General features: G+C 43.0%; 1 long non-coding RNA gene across 1 annotated transcript in view; it reads left to right on the plus strand.

Moving 5' to 3' along the window:
- The window catches only part of LOC106004373, a 96,971-nt gene that overhangs the window by 65,866 nt on the left and 16,362 nt on the right, over nt 1-14,743 (plus strand). The window contains exons 2-3 of the long non-coding RNA XR_006608801.1: nt 12,452-12,514; nt 13,369-13,500. This is a non-coding gene — a long non-coding RNA (uncharacterized LOC106004373). The remainder of the gene's footprint in view (nt 1-12,451; nt 12,515-13,368; nt 13,501-14,743) is intronic.

Raw genomic sequence — 14,743 nt, forward strand, 5'->3', positions numbered from 1 at the left:
AAATTGGGGGGACCACAAAAGCCCCCGAAAGCAGTGTTGGAAAGCCAAAGCAGTCTTGGAAAAAGAATGAAAGTGAAGGTATCACAATCCCAGATTTCAAAATATATGACACAGCTGTGGTAATCAAAACAGGTTGGTACTAGCACAGAGATCGCTAGGAAGCTGGTGGAGTAGGAGGGCCCTGGACTCACCTGTCTCCTGGGTATCCCTCTGTAATACTCACATAGGCGTAAATAACCCAAAGGGGACCTAAAGACTGGTAGAACAGACCCGCTAGCTAAATATAGGGAAGAGGCAAATCAGAGCAGGCAGGAAGGGTAGAGACACAGCACAGTTTAGTGCTGGATGGACTCACAGGACCTTCCTCACGAAAGGGGGCCAGCCGGGGGCTGGAAGGGGGAAAGAGAGACCCTCACACCAGGGGACCCCAGGCAGGGAAGACAAATCCTCATAACATTTGGCTTTGAAACCAAAGGGGCTGAATTTTGAATTTCATGAGTTCTTAGAACCAGCAGGGGTTAAAACCTGGAGTTTTAAAAATCAGCAGCTAGGCTCTCATAGAGACGGGAGGGTGACAGGAAGCAGAGTCCTTGCCCTTAAAGAGACAGCAGAACAAACAGCCAGTGGAGGTACTGGGTAGAACCAGAACCAGCCATTTGAACAATGCCTGGGGCATAGGGGAGAGAGAGTTGTTGACTCATCTCAGAGTGTGTCTAAGAGGGACAGACTCTAGCAACAAAGCAGGCAGGTGTCACTTCCCTCTCTTGCTGCTTGTGGCAACCAGTGCCAAGATTTGCCCCCTAACTTGCTTGCGTGGCTGTCCCCGGGCCCTGGAGCTCCGCTTCCATGGATCCACCCCTCTAGACTGGCCTGCTTCTGTTCTGGTGCTGCAGGGGCCTTCCGGCAGGGGACTGAGGGCCACAGACCTTGCTAACCCTACCCCTTCAGCCCCGGTGCACATTGTGGGCCTTCCCCTGACAAATGCTCTTGGTCAGATCCCATCAGAGCAGCACCACCCACCAGGCGGAGTGCAAACAGCCAGGCAGGGGTCAGACGACCCTAAAGTGAGTCCTGCCCCAGGGAGAGGGGGAAAAACCACACGCATCAGTCTGACTGTGGCCCTCGCAGCGAGCTGGGAGCAGGCATCTGGTCTGACTGGTAGGCCCTGCCCACCAGTAAAAGCTTCTCAGGGCGCGGCACAGTGAGAGTGCCCTGCAGCTTGGTGCTGCTTCATCTCTGGAAAATGCCTGGTCTGACTCAACTCAAGCCCAAGGCTTGCACAGTCCCTGGGAACGCAGACTGGGGCAGCCACTGTGCAAAACAGCGTGCAGGTGCCTCAAAACAATGCAAGTGGAAATAAATAAAATTGCCAGTAATTCTACTACTAGGTATTTATGCAAAGAAGAGGAAAACTAATTTGAAAAGATACATGTACCCCTATGTTTATTGCAGCATTATTTACCATAGCAAATTATGGAAGCAGCCCAAGCATCCATTGATAGACGAATGGATAAGGAAGAGGTGTGTACAATGGAGTAGTACTCAGTTATGAAAAGGAATGAAATCTTGCCATTTGCAAAAACATAGATGGTGCTAGAAAGTATAATGCTAAGTGGAATAAATCAACCAGAGAAAGACAAAAACCGCATGATTTCACTCACATGTGGACTTTAAGCAACAAAACAAAGAACAAAAGGATACAGACAGACTTTTAACCACCGAGAACGAACTGATGGTTGCCAGAGAGGAGGTGGGGTGGGGGGAAGGGGAGAACTAAATGATGGGGGTTAAAGAGGACACTTGCTGTGACGAGCACTGAGTCATGTGTGGAAGTGTTCAATCGCTACATTGTACACTTGACTCTAATGTAACAATTATACTGGAATTACAATTTTTAAAATTCCAGTTTTATAGGATAAATAAGTTTAGAGAAATCTTGTACCACCTTGTGCCTAGAGAGAATGATACTCTCTTGTACACTTAAAGATATATTAAGAAGGTCGACCTTATATTAAGTCTTGTCACCACATAAAACAAAAAGGGAGAGAGATGTTTGGATGCAGCTAAGAGATTTGGTAGAATTCAGCGGCAGAATGCATGTAGGAGGTGAACATCCTATTTCCTACTCCTGTATAACCCCCTAGCTCAGGGATGGGGCACAGCTGACGTCAGGGTTTAACACAGTGGTGCTTTGTGGCTCCCAATTCTGTAGGTCAGAAGCCCAGGCCTGGTGTGCTGAGTTCTCTGCTCAGGGTCTCAGAAGGCCAAAGTCAGGGTGTCAGCAGGGCTTACTGGCTCATCTCTTCTGGAGCTAGGGTCCATTTCCAAGTTCATGTGGTTGTGAGCAGGTTTCAGTCCTTGCAAGTGTAGGACGGCAGTCGCAGTTCTAGTTTTCTTGCTGTCAGCCAGGGGCTACTTTCTGCCCCTAGAAGCCACTTGCATTCGTTGACATGCGGTCCCCTCCATCCTCAGACCAGTGACAGAGACCGTCCTTAGTGTCAGATCCTTCTCACACACTTCAAATCTTTTTTTTTTTTTTTTTTTTTCATTCTTTTTTTCTTTTTTTCTCTTTCGGGAAGAGATTAGTCCCTTTTAAGGGCATGCCTGATTAGACCAGGCTCATCTCCTTTTCTTCAAGTCAGCTGATTGACTTAGTTACATGTACCAAATCCTCTTAGAGCAGCACCAAAATTGGTGCTCAGACAACTGGGAGAACGCGTATGTTCCCGTGTGTGGCGATTCCAAGGGTCATCTCAGAATTCTGCCCACTTCGGGGAAGAATCCGGAGGGTCTAGCTGGGCACATCTGAGGAACTGTGGAGCCATTAACTATGGCTGAGAATACAGAAGGTGGAAGAGTTTTGGTGGGATGGTGAGTTCAAGTTTGGATATATGAGGTGAAGAGTTTAAGAGAAAAAAAAAAAACTAAGTAATAGTTTGTATATAAGTATGTTTCCTGCCAGGTTTATAGGGGCTGAGCCCCCATAGTATTTTCTCATTTAGGAATTTTCGTCTATTGATGAAAAAGAAAAATGTTATAAAAAGGAAGTGTTCTTTAGGGACTATAGGGAGGAAAGAAGTGCACTTTAAAAAAATATTTTGTTCATCTCAGCTATCTGAAAGTTCTGAAGAGGATTCTCTAACTCATGATGGGTTATAAAATGTGCCCGAAAATGAAGGGCCAGGTTTTTATTCTCTAATAATTCTCGAGAGAACCTGGCCCTAAGTTTTCATTCCTGTTGGCATTTCTACCTCATAGCAGGAAATGGCAGTCTGCTGGGTAAGGGCTTTGCGTATTTCTGCCACCTGAAGATCTCCGTGTGGGGAGTTACAAGGCTAAATTTCCTTTTTCCTCAAGAAGCTCTCCATAAGTCGAAAATACCAGCTACACGGGGTCGCACGTCCAGAGCCTACCAAATGGTCTCCCATTGTCCAGCCAAATAAATCGCCATTGTGCCATTGTTTCTTCCACCTTCCTTCAAATTGCTGAGATGCCAAGCAGTGTGGGCGGGAGAGAGAGGCCCAGTGTAACCAAGCCTTCTCTGCCTTCATCCTACTGAGACCGGGATGCAGAGAAGACAGAGTTAAGGGCAGGTAAATACGATGAATCTAACCAATATTTCAGAGATATGTGTGACGGGCCAGAGAGATCCATGGATGGAAATGAAGGTCAAAATCTGGCCAATGGAGAGATCATAAAAGACATTTTATTCCAGGACTGGATTGCTTCATGTTGTGTTCTAGATGCCTGGCAGCGAGGTCTCTATGAATGGGATGGTTTTAGTCTTTCAAAATTTGGCTCATTTTTTATACAACTTTATCGAGATAAATGTTAATATTTAAAGTATAATTTGATCGGCTTGACAAATGTATATACCTATGAAATTATTACCACAATTAAAAATAATGAACATATCCATTTACCCCAAGAGTTTCCTCACACCTTTTATAACACCTCTCTTCCTTTCCATCTCCATACTCTGGAATCACTGAATGCTATCCGTATAAATTACTTGGAAATTTTCTATAAATGGAACTATATGTGACATTCTCTTTTCCTGTCTAGCTTCATTCATTCAGCATAATGGTTTTAAGATTCTTCCATATCCTTCCATGTATCATCCATTTACTCTTTTCTGTTCTGGAGTTCTCTTCCCTTTTATGGATATGTTAGAATTTAGTTCTCCTCTTGCCTCTTGATGGACATTGAGGTTTCCAGTTTGGGGCCATAATAAATAATACTTAGGTGGACATTAGTGAATCAATCTGTATGTGAACGTGTGCTTTTGTCTCCCTTCAGCGAAAACCTAGAAGTAGAATGACTACATTATATGATAAATTATGTTGAACTTCAGAAGCTGCAAAGTCATTTTCCAAAGCACCTTAGCATTTTTCCTTCCCTTCAGCAATGTATGAGCATTCCAGTAGTATAAATTAAATTAATGGCCGTACAGAAATTGTGGATTCGGTTTGCATTTCTCTGTTGGTGAGTGACGTCGAGCATCTTTTATGTGCTTACTGGCCATTTACATATTTTGTGAAGTGTTCACATTTTTTTGCTTTTTAAAAAAATTATTGAGTTCCAAGATGTCACAAGGGTTTAACCCAGAGAGTATCCTAACCAAATTTATGTTTTAGAAAAAGTACTCAAGCGGGGGGTATTGAGGATGACTCCCAGCAGAGCCGGATTGAAGAAGGGCCATTGGGGGAGACACTTGGCAGCCAAAGGATGCTGCCGTCCTTTGCAGTGCGTTAAGGGGAGATATCTCTGAGATAGAGCTGGCAGGTGCTGGGTACTGCTTTTACCTATGAGGGTTCATCAAGGAAATCCGACTCACTAGGAGTGAGGGTTTAGAATTCCAGGGGAAAACACCCACCACCAAATTCACAACCACATTTCTCTGTCGCCCTTACCGTGTGCCGAGCACAGTTCTGAGCGTTGTCAGAAATATTAACCAGGATTGACCCGCATAACAGTCCCAACGAGGTGGGCAATATTATTACCCACACTTTACAGAGGAGGAAACCGAGGCAGAGAGTGAAAAGGTGTCATGCCTGTAACACACACACACACACACACACACACACACCTCAGTCAGTGTGATTAAATGTATGGAAGACCAGGTGGTTTAAAGGGTAGAGAAACGTGGTTTTGGAATGAGACACTATTGGGCCTAGACGCTGTATGTACCACACACTGGCTGCATGACCGGCGACAAGTTTCTCAGACTCTGCATCTCTCTCTTCTGATTTGTAAAACAAGGATACTGCTTTTCCAGGAGACCGGTGCGAGCAGTCAATGAGGAAGCTTTTGCAAAGTTTCTAGAACAGACTGTGTGTCCAGTGAATGTTTGTGTTCGTCCTGTTTTCCAGTAGATGTAGCTATAGGAGCGAGGGAGATGGTTCTGGAAAGCCTGGAGAAAAGGATAGAGCGAAGAGGTAATAAGCCTAAGCAGTGCTCCCTTGGTGACAGTATCCGAGGCATAAAGGAAAGGAACTGGGAGAACACGTGCCGTGATGTTCACTGGAGATTGGGATTCCAAAACTGGGTGTGGCTGAAGGTCACGTCTTCCCAGCAAGGGCACGCAGGGAAAGTCTATTTTACCTCCTATGCTACTTTTTACACTCCAAAGCACTCTTAGGATCTACTGTGACCAAAGTCGAGATGTGATATTTGTGAGGCGTTTATTTACTTTGTAACACTTGAACTATAAATGTAGAATGTGCTCAACAAGAAAACAATTTGAATAATACAGACCGGGATGTACTAGGAATCGAGAATCTTTGGTACCTGCACGCCCACAGGTGCACCACCAGTACTGGTCAGTCTGGACCTTCCCAGATCTTTGTGTATGCCTTTGTACACAAGAATGTGGCACCCTTCATGTCAATATATACACACTCTTTAATATGTACATTATAATAATACAAAAAACCACATATTTTTAAATAGTGGTATAATAAAACTCTGTTATACCATTGTTTATCATTCTCTTACTGATGACAGGTTGATTATAATTTTTTCTATAATAAATTTGACTGTAGTTAACATTCCAGTGTAGGTAGGAGAATGCAAATGAAACTGTCTGATCTAAGGGCATGTGTATTTTAAATTGTGGTGTAGCTGCAAAATTGCCCTCCAAAAATAGATGAGCAGTTTGAAGCCCATAATAACTAATATGTATCGAATATTTACCAGATGCGAACACGATACTAAGGGCTTTACGGACAGCATCTCAACCAACTCTATTGGGTCCATCCTATCATTACTTTGACTGGGTAGATAAAGAAATGAAGGCCTGGGAAGGGTGAGTAAATTGAATGAGGTAACGTAGGTAGGAAGTCGTGTAGGGGTGATTTGAACCCAGGTCTTTGGTAGTGTCTATAAATCGTTTTGATTCTTTTACTTATCACTACGGGGTTGATTCATACCTTCCTCTTTCATCAACTCCTTTTCATCGCTAGAGTGCATTTTTGAATCCTTCTTCCTGGCAGAATATAGCATATAGGGGTGGTAAATAAGTCTAAGTTCTTGTATGTCGAAATGAGTTCATTTTATTGTCACTCTTGAATGATAGCCTGGAGGGAGCAGTGGCTGTTATAGAATTCTAGGTTCAGACCCATTTTTCCCACAGTACTTAATGGGTCCTTTTTCATCTGGTTCCGTGATGTACGTGAGATGCGTGATGCCCAACAGATTCCCTTTCCTCCCACCTTCTCACCCTCTGCCCCCTCTTTCTTCTCTTCGTCTCTGTCTTTCTCTAGTCATGGGATTCTTTCTCTATTGCTGAGTGTACAGATTTTCAACAGAAATATCTAGATCTGTGAATCTGAAGAGACCTTCTTTAATTTAGGTAGATAGATACTGGCTCTCTTGGATCTGTTTCCCACATCTCAATATTTTTTTCTGAATTTGCATCCCTATCTTTTTAAAGTTATGTTCTAGGGGTATCTATTAGCTCGATATCTGTCATTTTATTTATAACTTGATTAGATATTTTTTGAAAGTATTTCTGACCTTCAAGATGTCTTCTTCTTCGGTAGTCTGTTTCTAGCCGTAGTCTCTGTGGGGATGCTAGTTTATGCTGTTATGCACTGATCATATCACAATATAATATTAAATCAGGATGAGCACTGAAATTAAAAGAGTCTAAAATAGGTGGGATTTGAATGGCCAGTGCATCCAGTAATCAGCCCCATCATACTCGGTGGTCCCTTTCTGTAAGAGACATTTTGTATCGTCTCTTCTGCTGTCCTGACGTGTAATTCACAGATCGTGTAAACCTGCCGAATTAAGAGGAAACCCCACTGTAACATAAAGGAGAAATCCAGGGTAAGCAGTTGAGCACAGAGTATACATTTTGACATGTACACGCTCAGCGGCTCTTCTCTCAAGCGAGCGGTAGTCGGGGGCGCCTAGGTGGCGTGGCGGGTTGAGCGCCCAAGTCCTGGTTTTAGCTCAGGTCCTGATCTTAGGTCATGATCTCTGGATCAGGAGATGGAGCCCTGCGTCCGTTGGGCTCCACGCAGAGCTGGCTTAAAGACTTTCTCTCCCTCTCCCCCTACCCCTGCCACCCCATCCCCCAAGACTCTATCTGCCGTTCAAATAAGTAATTGTTTTTTAAAGGTAGCTGTCATTGAACACATGTACACACTCGCTGCACATGCCACAGCAAGGCGTTGGCACTGACGTGAGTCACAGGGGCCATGGGCGCTATTGGCGTTAATGACCCAAGGCTCCAGGACGGTGAAAAACTAATACTACAATCCGGGAAGAAAAAAAAAAAACAAAACGAAAAATACAACCTTCTTTTGATTTACATGGTAGTGCATTCCTGGAAAATGCCGTGTATATGCTAGCCTAGCCAAAACAGCACTCATGTCCTCATTGCCCAAGTCGCTTGAGCCAATGTTTATTTTTATTTTTTTCCTCAGCAAAGCTTTTAAGGCAACAAATGTTCCCGAGCTCAGTTTTCGTCCCGTTTCATAGATCGAGAGCTTCCCCGTTTTCCGAACAAGCTGCAGTTTCATTTTCATTTCCTCGGTGATCAGAATACTTACAAATTTTTCACAAAATTTTTCCAGGTGGCTCCCCTCCGCTTTGATTTCTATTTGTCGATCATTTTCAGTTCTGTGGGTCTGTGGCGATAAAATGTAATTTGAAGAATTTCAATATGTTGGGATTTAATGAGGTTTTCCTTGTGGCCTGTCAAGGATTGTGTTTCATAAACGCTGGTGGGGTCCTTCAGTAGAAGTGCAACGTCAGTTTGCAGGATAAAGCATTCTTTTCATGGCTGTGAGATCCGCCAGAGAAATTAAGACATGTGGACTTTCTACAACCATTTTTCTCCACAGTCTAAGAGAAGTGTTTCAAAAATAACCAAATAGGGCGCCTGGGTGGCTCAGTGGGTTAAGCCTCTGCCTTCAGCTCAGGTCATGATCTCAGGGTCCTGGGATCGAGTCCCGCATCGGGCTCTCTGCTCGGCAGGGAGCCTGCTTCCCCCTCTCTCTGCCTTCCTCTCTGACTACTTCTGATCTGTCTCTGTCAAAGAAAAAAATAAAATCTTTAAAAAAAATAACCAAATAATGTGGTTTTGTTGATTACGTTTCTCAAGGTTTTGCTTTATGTCTTCTGTCTGTGCTCTTCCTTTAGTGGCTTGTACCACTGTTTATTACAGGAGGACATTTGACCCAACTAATAAATTGAACTCAATTTTGATATTAATATTAATAATATTGCTATTATTATTAATATTATTATGTCCCTTGCTTTCTGTTTGCATCTGCCTGGCTTGTTGCCAGTCCTTTTACTTATACTATATAGATAGTTCATCTTTAACATTTACAGTAATTATATTCTATAGCCGCAGGGTTTTTTTGAAAAATGTTATTTATTCATTTGAGAGAGACAGAGACAGCACAAGCAGGGGGAGGGGGAGAGAGAGAGGGAGAAGCAGATTCTCCACTGAGCAGGGAGCCCAAAGCGGAACTTGATCTCAGGACCTTGGGATCATGACCTGAGCCAAAGGCAGATGCTTAATTGACTGAGCCACCCAGGTGTTCCCATAGCCATGGTTATTTAAATATATTCCTGTTTAGATATTTTATATGTTCACACACTACTGATTGGAGTGCCTGGAGCAGGGGTGCTTGGGTGGCTCAGTTGGCTAAGTTCTGACACTTGGTTTTGGCTCAGCTCATGATCTTAGAATCCCAGGATTGAGCCCTGCATCAGGCTCTGTGCTCAGCATGGATTCTGCTGGAGAGTCTCTCTCTCTCCCTCTCCTTCTCCCATTCATGGCACACATTCACTCTCTCTTGCTGAAATAGATAAAACCTTAAAAAAAAAAAAAAAAAAAGAAAAGAATGTGCCTGGGGCAGAGTAAAGACCCGACAGATGAAATCTTTGGTATTTCTTTTGCCCAAGTCAAGTAAAATAGGTATTACTTTGTTCAAAATGGTAGACCCACAAGCATGATAAATTTGTAAATCCAAAAAACATAAAAACAACTTGGTCCAAACTTTAAGGTTAAAATCTCATCCATGTTGTGGAGGAAAAAAGTGAAATCCAGGAAGAATAGAATTTAAATGTAGTCTCTTGGCTTTGGCCCACTCTATAGGTTCCAGAATTTTTTTTTTTTTTCAGATTAAAAAAAGTCCAGTGTAGTGACACACACGGTTACAGGTTATGGTTAGTTTCAGGTATTCAACAGTGATTTGACCCACTCGGTTCGTAAGGCTGTGCTCACCGCAAGTATAGCTACCATCTGTTACCACAGAACACTGTTATAATTCCACTGATTACATTTCCCATGCTGTGCCTTTCATCCCCGTGGCCTGTTCATTCCGTAACTAGAAGCCTGTATCTCGCTTCCTTCATTTTGCTCACACCTTCCACCCTGCTCTCTGGCAACTGTTGGTTCTATGTATTTATGGATCTATTACCTCATTATTATTTGTGATTTATTTTTAGATTCCATAAAACTGAAATCATATGGTATTTGTCTTTGCCTGACACACATCTCACTTAGCATAATACCCTGTAGGTCCATCTGTGTTGTCACAGGTAACAAGATCTCATTCTTTTTTATGGTTGAGTAATATTCCAGTGTGTGTGTGTGTGTGTGTGTGTGTGTACACATATATTGTTATCCACTCATGTATTGATGGACACTTGAGTTGCCTCCCTATTTTGGCTGTTGTAAATAATGCTGCAATAAACATAGGTGCATATATTTTTCTAAACTAGTGTTTTCATTTTCATTGAGTAAATACCCAGTAGTGGAATTACTGGGACCATAATATTTGGACTATATGGCATTTCTATTTTTACATTTTGAGGTATCGCCTTTCTGTTTTCCCACCACAGCTGCACTGATTTTTTAACATTCCCACCAACATTGCATAGGATTCCTTTTCCCCACATCCCCACCAACACTTGTTCTTTCTTGTCTTTTTGATTCTGGCCGTTCTTAGAGATGTAAGGTGGTATCACAATGGTATTGTGGTATTGATTGGTATTTCTCTTAATGATTAGTGATGTTGAGCATCTTTTCAAGTGTCTGTTGGCCATCTGTATGTCTTTGGAAAAATGTATATGTAAGTCCTCTTTCCATTTTTAATTGGATTACTTGTATTTTTGGTGTATAGTTGTAGAAGTTATTCATATGTTTTGGATTTTTAAAGAAGATTTTCTTTATTTATTTGTCAGAGAGAGAGCACACACAGGAAGAACAGCAGGCAAAGGGAGAAGCAGACCCCTACCTAAGCAGGGAGCCTGATGTGGGACTCGATCCCAGGATGCTGGGATCATGGCCTGAGCCAAAGGCAGACACCCAACCATCTGAGCCACCTAGGCATCCCTGTATTTTGAATATTAACCCCTTATCAGATATATCATTTGCAAACATTTTTTTTCCCATTTAGTAGGTTGCCTTTTTGTTTTGTTGATGGTTTCTTTTGATATGCAGAACTTTGTGTGTGTGTGTGTGTGGTACCAATAATTTATTTTTGCTTTTGTTTCCTTTGCCTGAGGAGACCAATCTAGAAAAATGCTGTTAAAACTGAGGTCAAAGAAATTGCTGCGTTTTCTTTTAGTTGTATGGTTTCCTATCTCACATTTAGGTCTTTAATTCGTTTTGAATTTATTTTTGTGCATGTTGTTAAGCGGTTCTTTTGCATGGAGCTGTCCAGTTTTCCCAGCACCACTGGCTGAAGAGACTGTTTTTTTTTTTTTTAAAGATTTTATTTATTCCTTTCACAGAGATGACAAGTAGGTAGAGAGGCGGGCAGAGAGAGGCAGGGTGGAGGGAAGTAGTCTCCCCACTAAGCAGAGAGCCCAATGTGGGACTTGATCCCAAGACCCTGGGATCACGACCTAAGCTGAAGGCAGAGGCTTTAAACCACTAAGCCACCCACGTGCCCCTGAAGAGACTGTTTTATCACCTTTGTATATTCATGCCTCTTTTGTTGTAGGTTAATGTGCCATGTAAGTGTGAGTATATTTCTGGGCTCTCTAGTTCTATAAAATCATTTTTTTCTACTTCTGTAAAAAAAAATGCTGTTGTTTTTTGATAGGGATTGCATTGAATCTGTAGTTTGCTTTGGACAGTGTGAACATTTTAACAATGTTAGTTCTTTCCAATTGTGCTATCTTCCATTTCTTTTGTCACTGTTTTATAGTTTTCCAACTACAGGTCTTTCACTCCTTGGTTAGGTTTATGCCTAGATATTTTAATTCTTTTTTGGTGCAACTGTCAGTGGAAATGTCTTAATCTCTCTGTTAGTTTGTTACTAGTGTTTAGAAACACAAACGATTTCTGAGTATTTTGTGTCCTGCATCTTTATTGAATTCATTTATTATTTCTCATAGGTTTTTTTTGTAGAGTGTTTAGGTTTTTCTATGTATAGTATCACATCATCTGCAAATAGTTTTACTTTCTTCCTTACCAATTTGGATGCCTTTTTTTTTTTTGCTGTGGCTAAGACTTCCTGTACTAAGTTGAATAAAAGTGGTGAGAATAGACATCCTTGTCTTGCTCCTGACCTTAGGGAAAAGTGCTTAGTTTTTCACCGTTGACTCTGATGTTAGCTGCGGGTTCTCATATAGACTTTATCCTTTTCAGGTATGTTCCCTCTAAACCCACTAGGAAGCGGGCGCCTGGGTGGCTCAGTGGGTTAAGCCGCTGCCTTCGGCTCAGGTCATGATCTCAGGGTCCTGAGATCGAGGCCCGCATCAGGCTCTCTGCTCAGCGGGGAGCCTGTTTCCTCCTCTCTCTCTGCCTGCCTCTCTGCCTGCTTGTGATCTCTCTCTCTGTCAAATAAATAAATAAAATCTTTAAACCCACTAGGAAGAAATTCAAGAGAGAGTTTTTAATAGGAATGGACTTTGAGTAGTAGTATCAAATGCTTTTCTGCATCTGTTGAGATGATCATGTTTTTTGTCATTCCAGGGTGTTTTCAAGTTCAATCACTGCGTCACTCAAGGGCACGTGCCGCTGAGAAGACCACCTTCGGTAAGTGAAAGCAGAGTGGGCGTGGCCTGAGTTCCTCATGGATGCTGCTTTCCCAGTGAACAGCCTACCAGTGACGGAAACCAGCAGAACCTCTGTATTTTTTTCACGGTGTGAGTTTAGGGTGTACAATGTGATTTAATACATGTATATATTGTGAGAGGGTTACCACAATAAGGTTAATATTTCCAACACCTCATAGAATTACCTTCTTTTTGGTGTATGTGGTGATAAAGTCTACTCTTAACTATACGCTATAATGTACCTGAGAGTTGTTAACGTATAACTGTTGCAGTATAACTTACATGGATTTAAGAGAAATGGCCCTTAATTGCATTAATGCCCTTTTTTTCTGCTACCACACTTCCTTCACAAATGCTTGCTCCCCTTACCCTCACTTACTACCAGGCCTGAGAGGCAAGGGATGGTGACTAGGGGATGGACACGTCTTGGAGGAGGAGCTGCAGAGAAGGATGCCCCCCCAGGAGCTCGGGGGAGCAGGGAGTGTTTTTGAAACCGCTGTGTACGCACGTGCTCCGACCAGGGCCAACCCCCGCCTCTTGATCCCCAGAATTTATCTCATTTATAACTGGAAGTTTGGACCCTTGACCAGCATCTCCCCATTTCCCTTACCCTCCAGGCCCAGGTAACTACAATTTTTCGTTCTGAGTTTGCCTTTTTCAGACGAGATCGGGCGCGTTCAGGGTGGTATGGCCATAGACCTGAGTGTGCCTTTTTCAGAATCCATATGTAAATGAGACCAAACAGTTATTGCCTTTCTCTTATTCCATTTAGGAGAAGACCCTCAGAGCCCATCAGTGTTGTTGCAACACGGAGAATCTCCTTCTTTTTCCTAGTTGAACAACACTGGTGTGTGTGCATTTCCATTCTTTATCCATTCATCTGCTGATGGACACTTGTTTCCTCGTCTGGCCTATCATGAGTAATGCTGCAATGAACCAGGAAGTCCAGACTTCATTTTCCTTCAGGTATATACTTAGAAGAAGTGGGCTTGCTGGATCATAATACAGTTGTTTTTAATTTCTTGTGGCCTCCATACAGTTTTCTGTAGTGTGTACACCAATTTATATTCCCGCCAACAGGCCATGAGAACCTTGAGTGTGTATTCAGCAGGTAGTGGACGGAGGTCCCAGGATTGATTCAACAATTTGATGCTATTATGGATTTAGGATCTTTTCTTTTGTCTACTCAGTCATTCTACAGACTGGCCTTTGGTATTCTGGTTTAAGGTTGGCATTATGGCAGTCACGTTGGCAAACATCACCAAATAATTGGGGTCGCGCCAACAGAAAGGATAGGGACGGGCATAAAAGATCTTTTACCACATGAAGTTTAATCTTTGACAAAGTAAATCAGGGGAACAACCCTTAGTCACAGCTTCTCCAACAGACATCACATGCCACTGGGCAGCATGACCAACTCAGGTTAATCCCCGCAAAGCGCAGACTGTCCCGATTCACCACTAAGGTCCAGGACTCGGGCGGCCTAAACCGAATTGCATATCACACTGCGCAGATTTGCTGCTGATAAACAGCCACTTTCTGTGGATTAACCAGTTCTTACAGGCAAGGTCTATCCGACTTCAAGCAGTAGAGTTTTGAGAAAATTATAAACTGTGCATGCATAAGAAGGGTAAACCTTCTCCAAGAGACCAAATCTCAGGTTTCCAGCTCTGGCTCAAGTGACAGCACCATTAGGAAGCGCGCCGCAGTGAAAATGGTGCGGGCGCGGGGAGGCGGACCCCGGTTCGCGTCCGGATTCCAGTGCTCGTGAGCCTTGGTCTCCTCAGCCGCGTGCTGAAGCCCCGCCCCTCCCTTCGAAGGTGTCTTTCAGGTAAGGGAGCTGTGGGGATTCAATGAGATAGCGAATGGAAACCAGACCGACGTCTGATGGTCAGGAAGTACAGTGGGGCGGCGGGGGTTGGCCCTGGTCGGAGCACGAGCATACACAGCAGTTTCAAAACCATTCCCTGCCCTCCCGGAGCTTGACGGTAAGGGGAGCATTTGTGAAGGAGGTGTGGTAACAGAATAAAGGGCATTAATGCAATTAAGGGACATTTCTCTTAAATCCATTTAAGTTACACTGCATACCAGTGGCTAAAATCTGTTCACTTCCCTATTGAGGATTACTTAATTAGGTCCTGATGTATCACTTGGAAGTAACGGATGCTTTTTACGTAATAGAACCTTCCTAGGAATTATTAGGAGACTT

The sequence above is a fragment of the Mustela putorius genome, unplaced genomic scaffold (genome assembly GCF_011764305.1).
Source record: "Mustela putorius furo isolate JIRA1106 unplaced genomic scaffold, ASM1176430v1.1 tig00001130_pilon_pilon_pilon, whole genome shotgun sequence".
NCBI classification, from domain to species: Eukaryota; Metazoa; Chordata; class Mammalia; order Carnivora; family Mustelidae; genus Mustela; species Mustela putorius.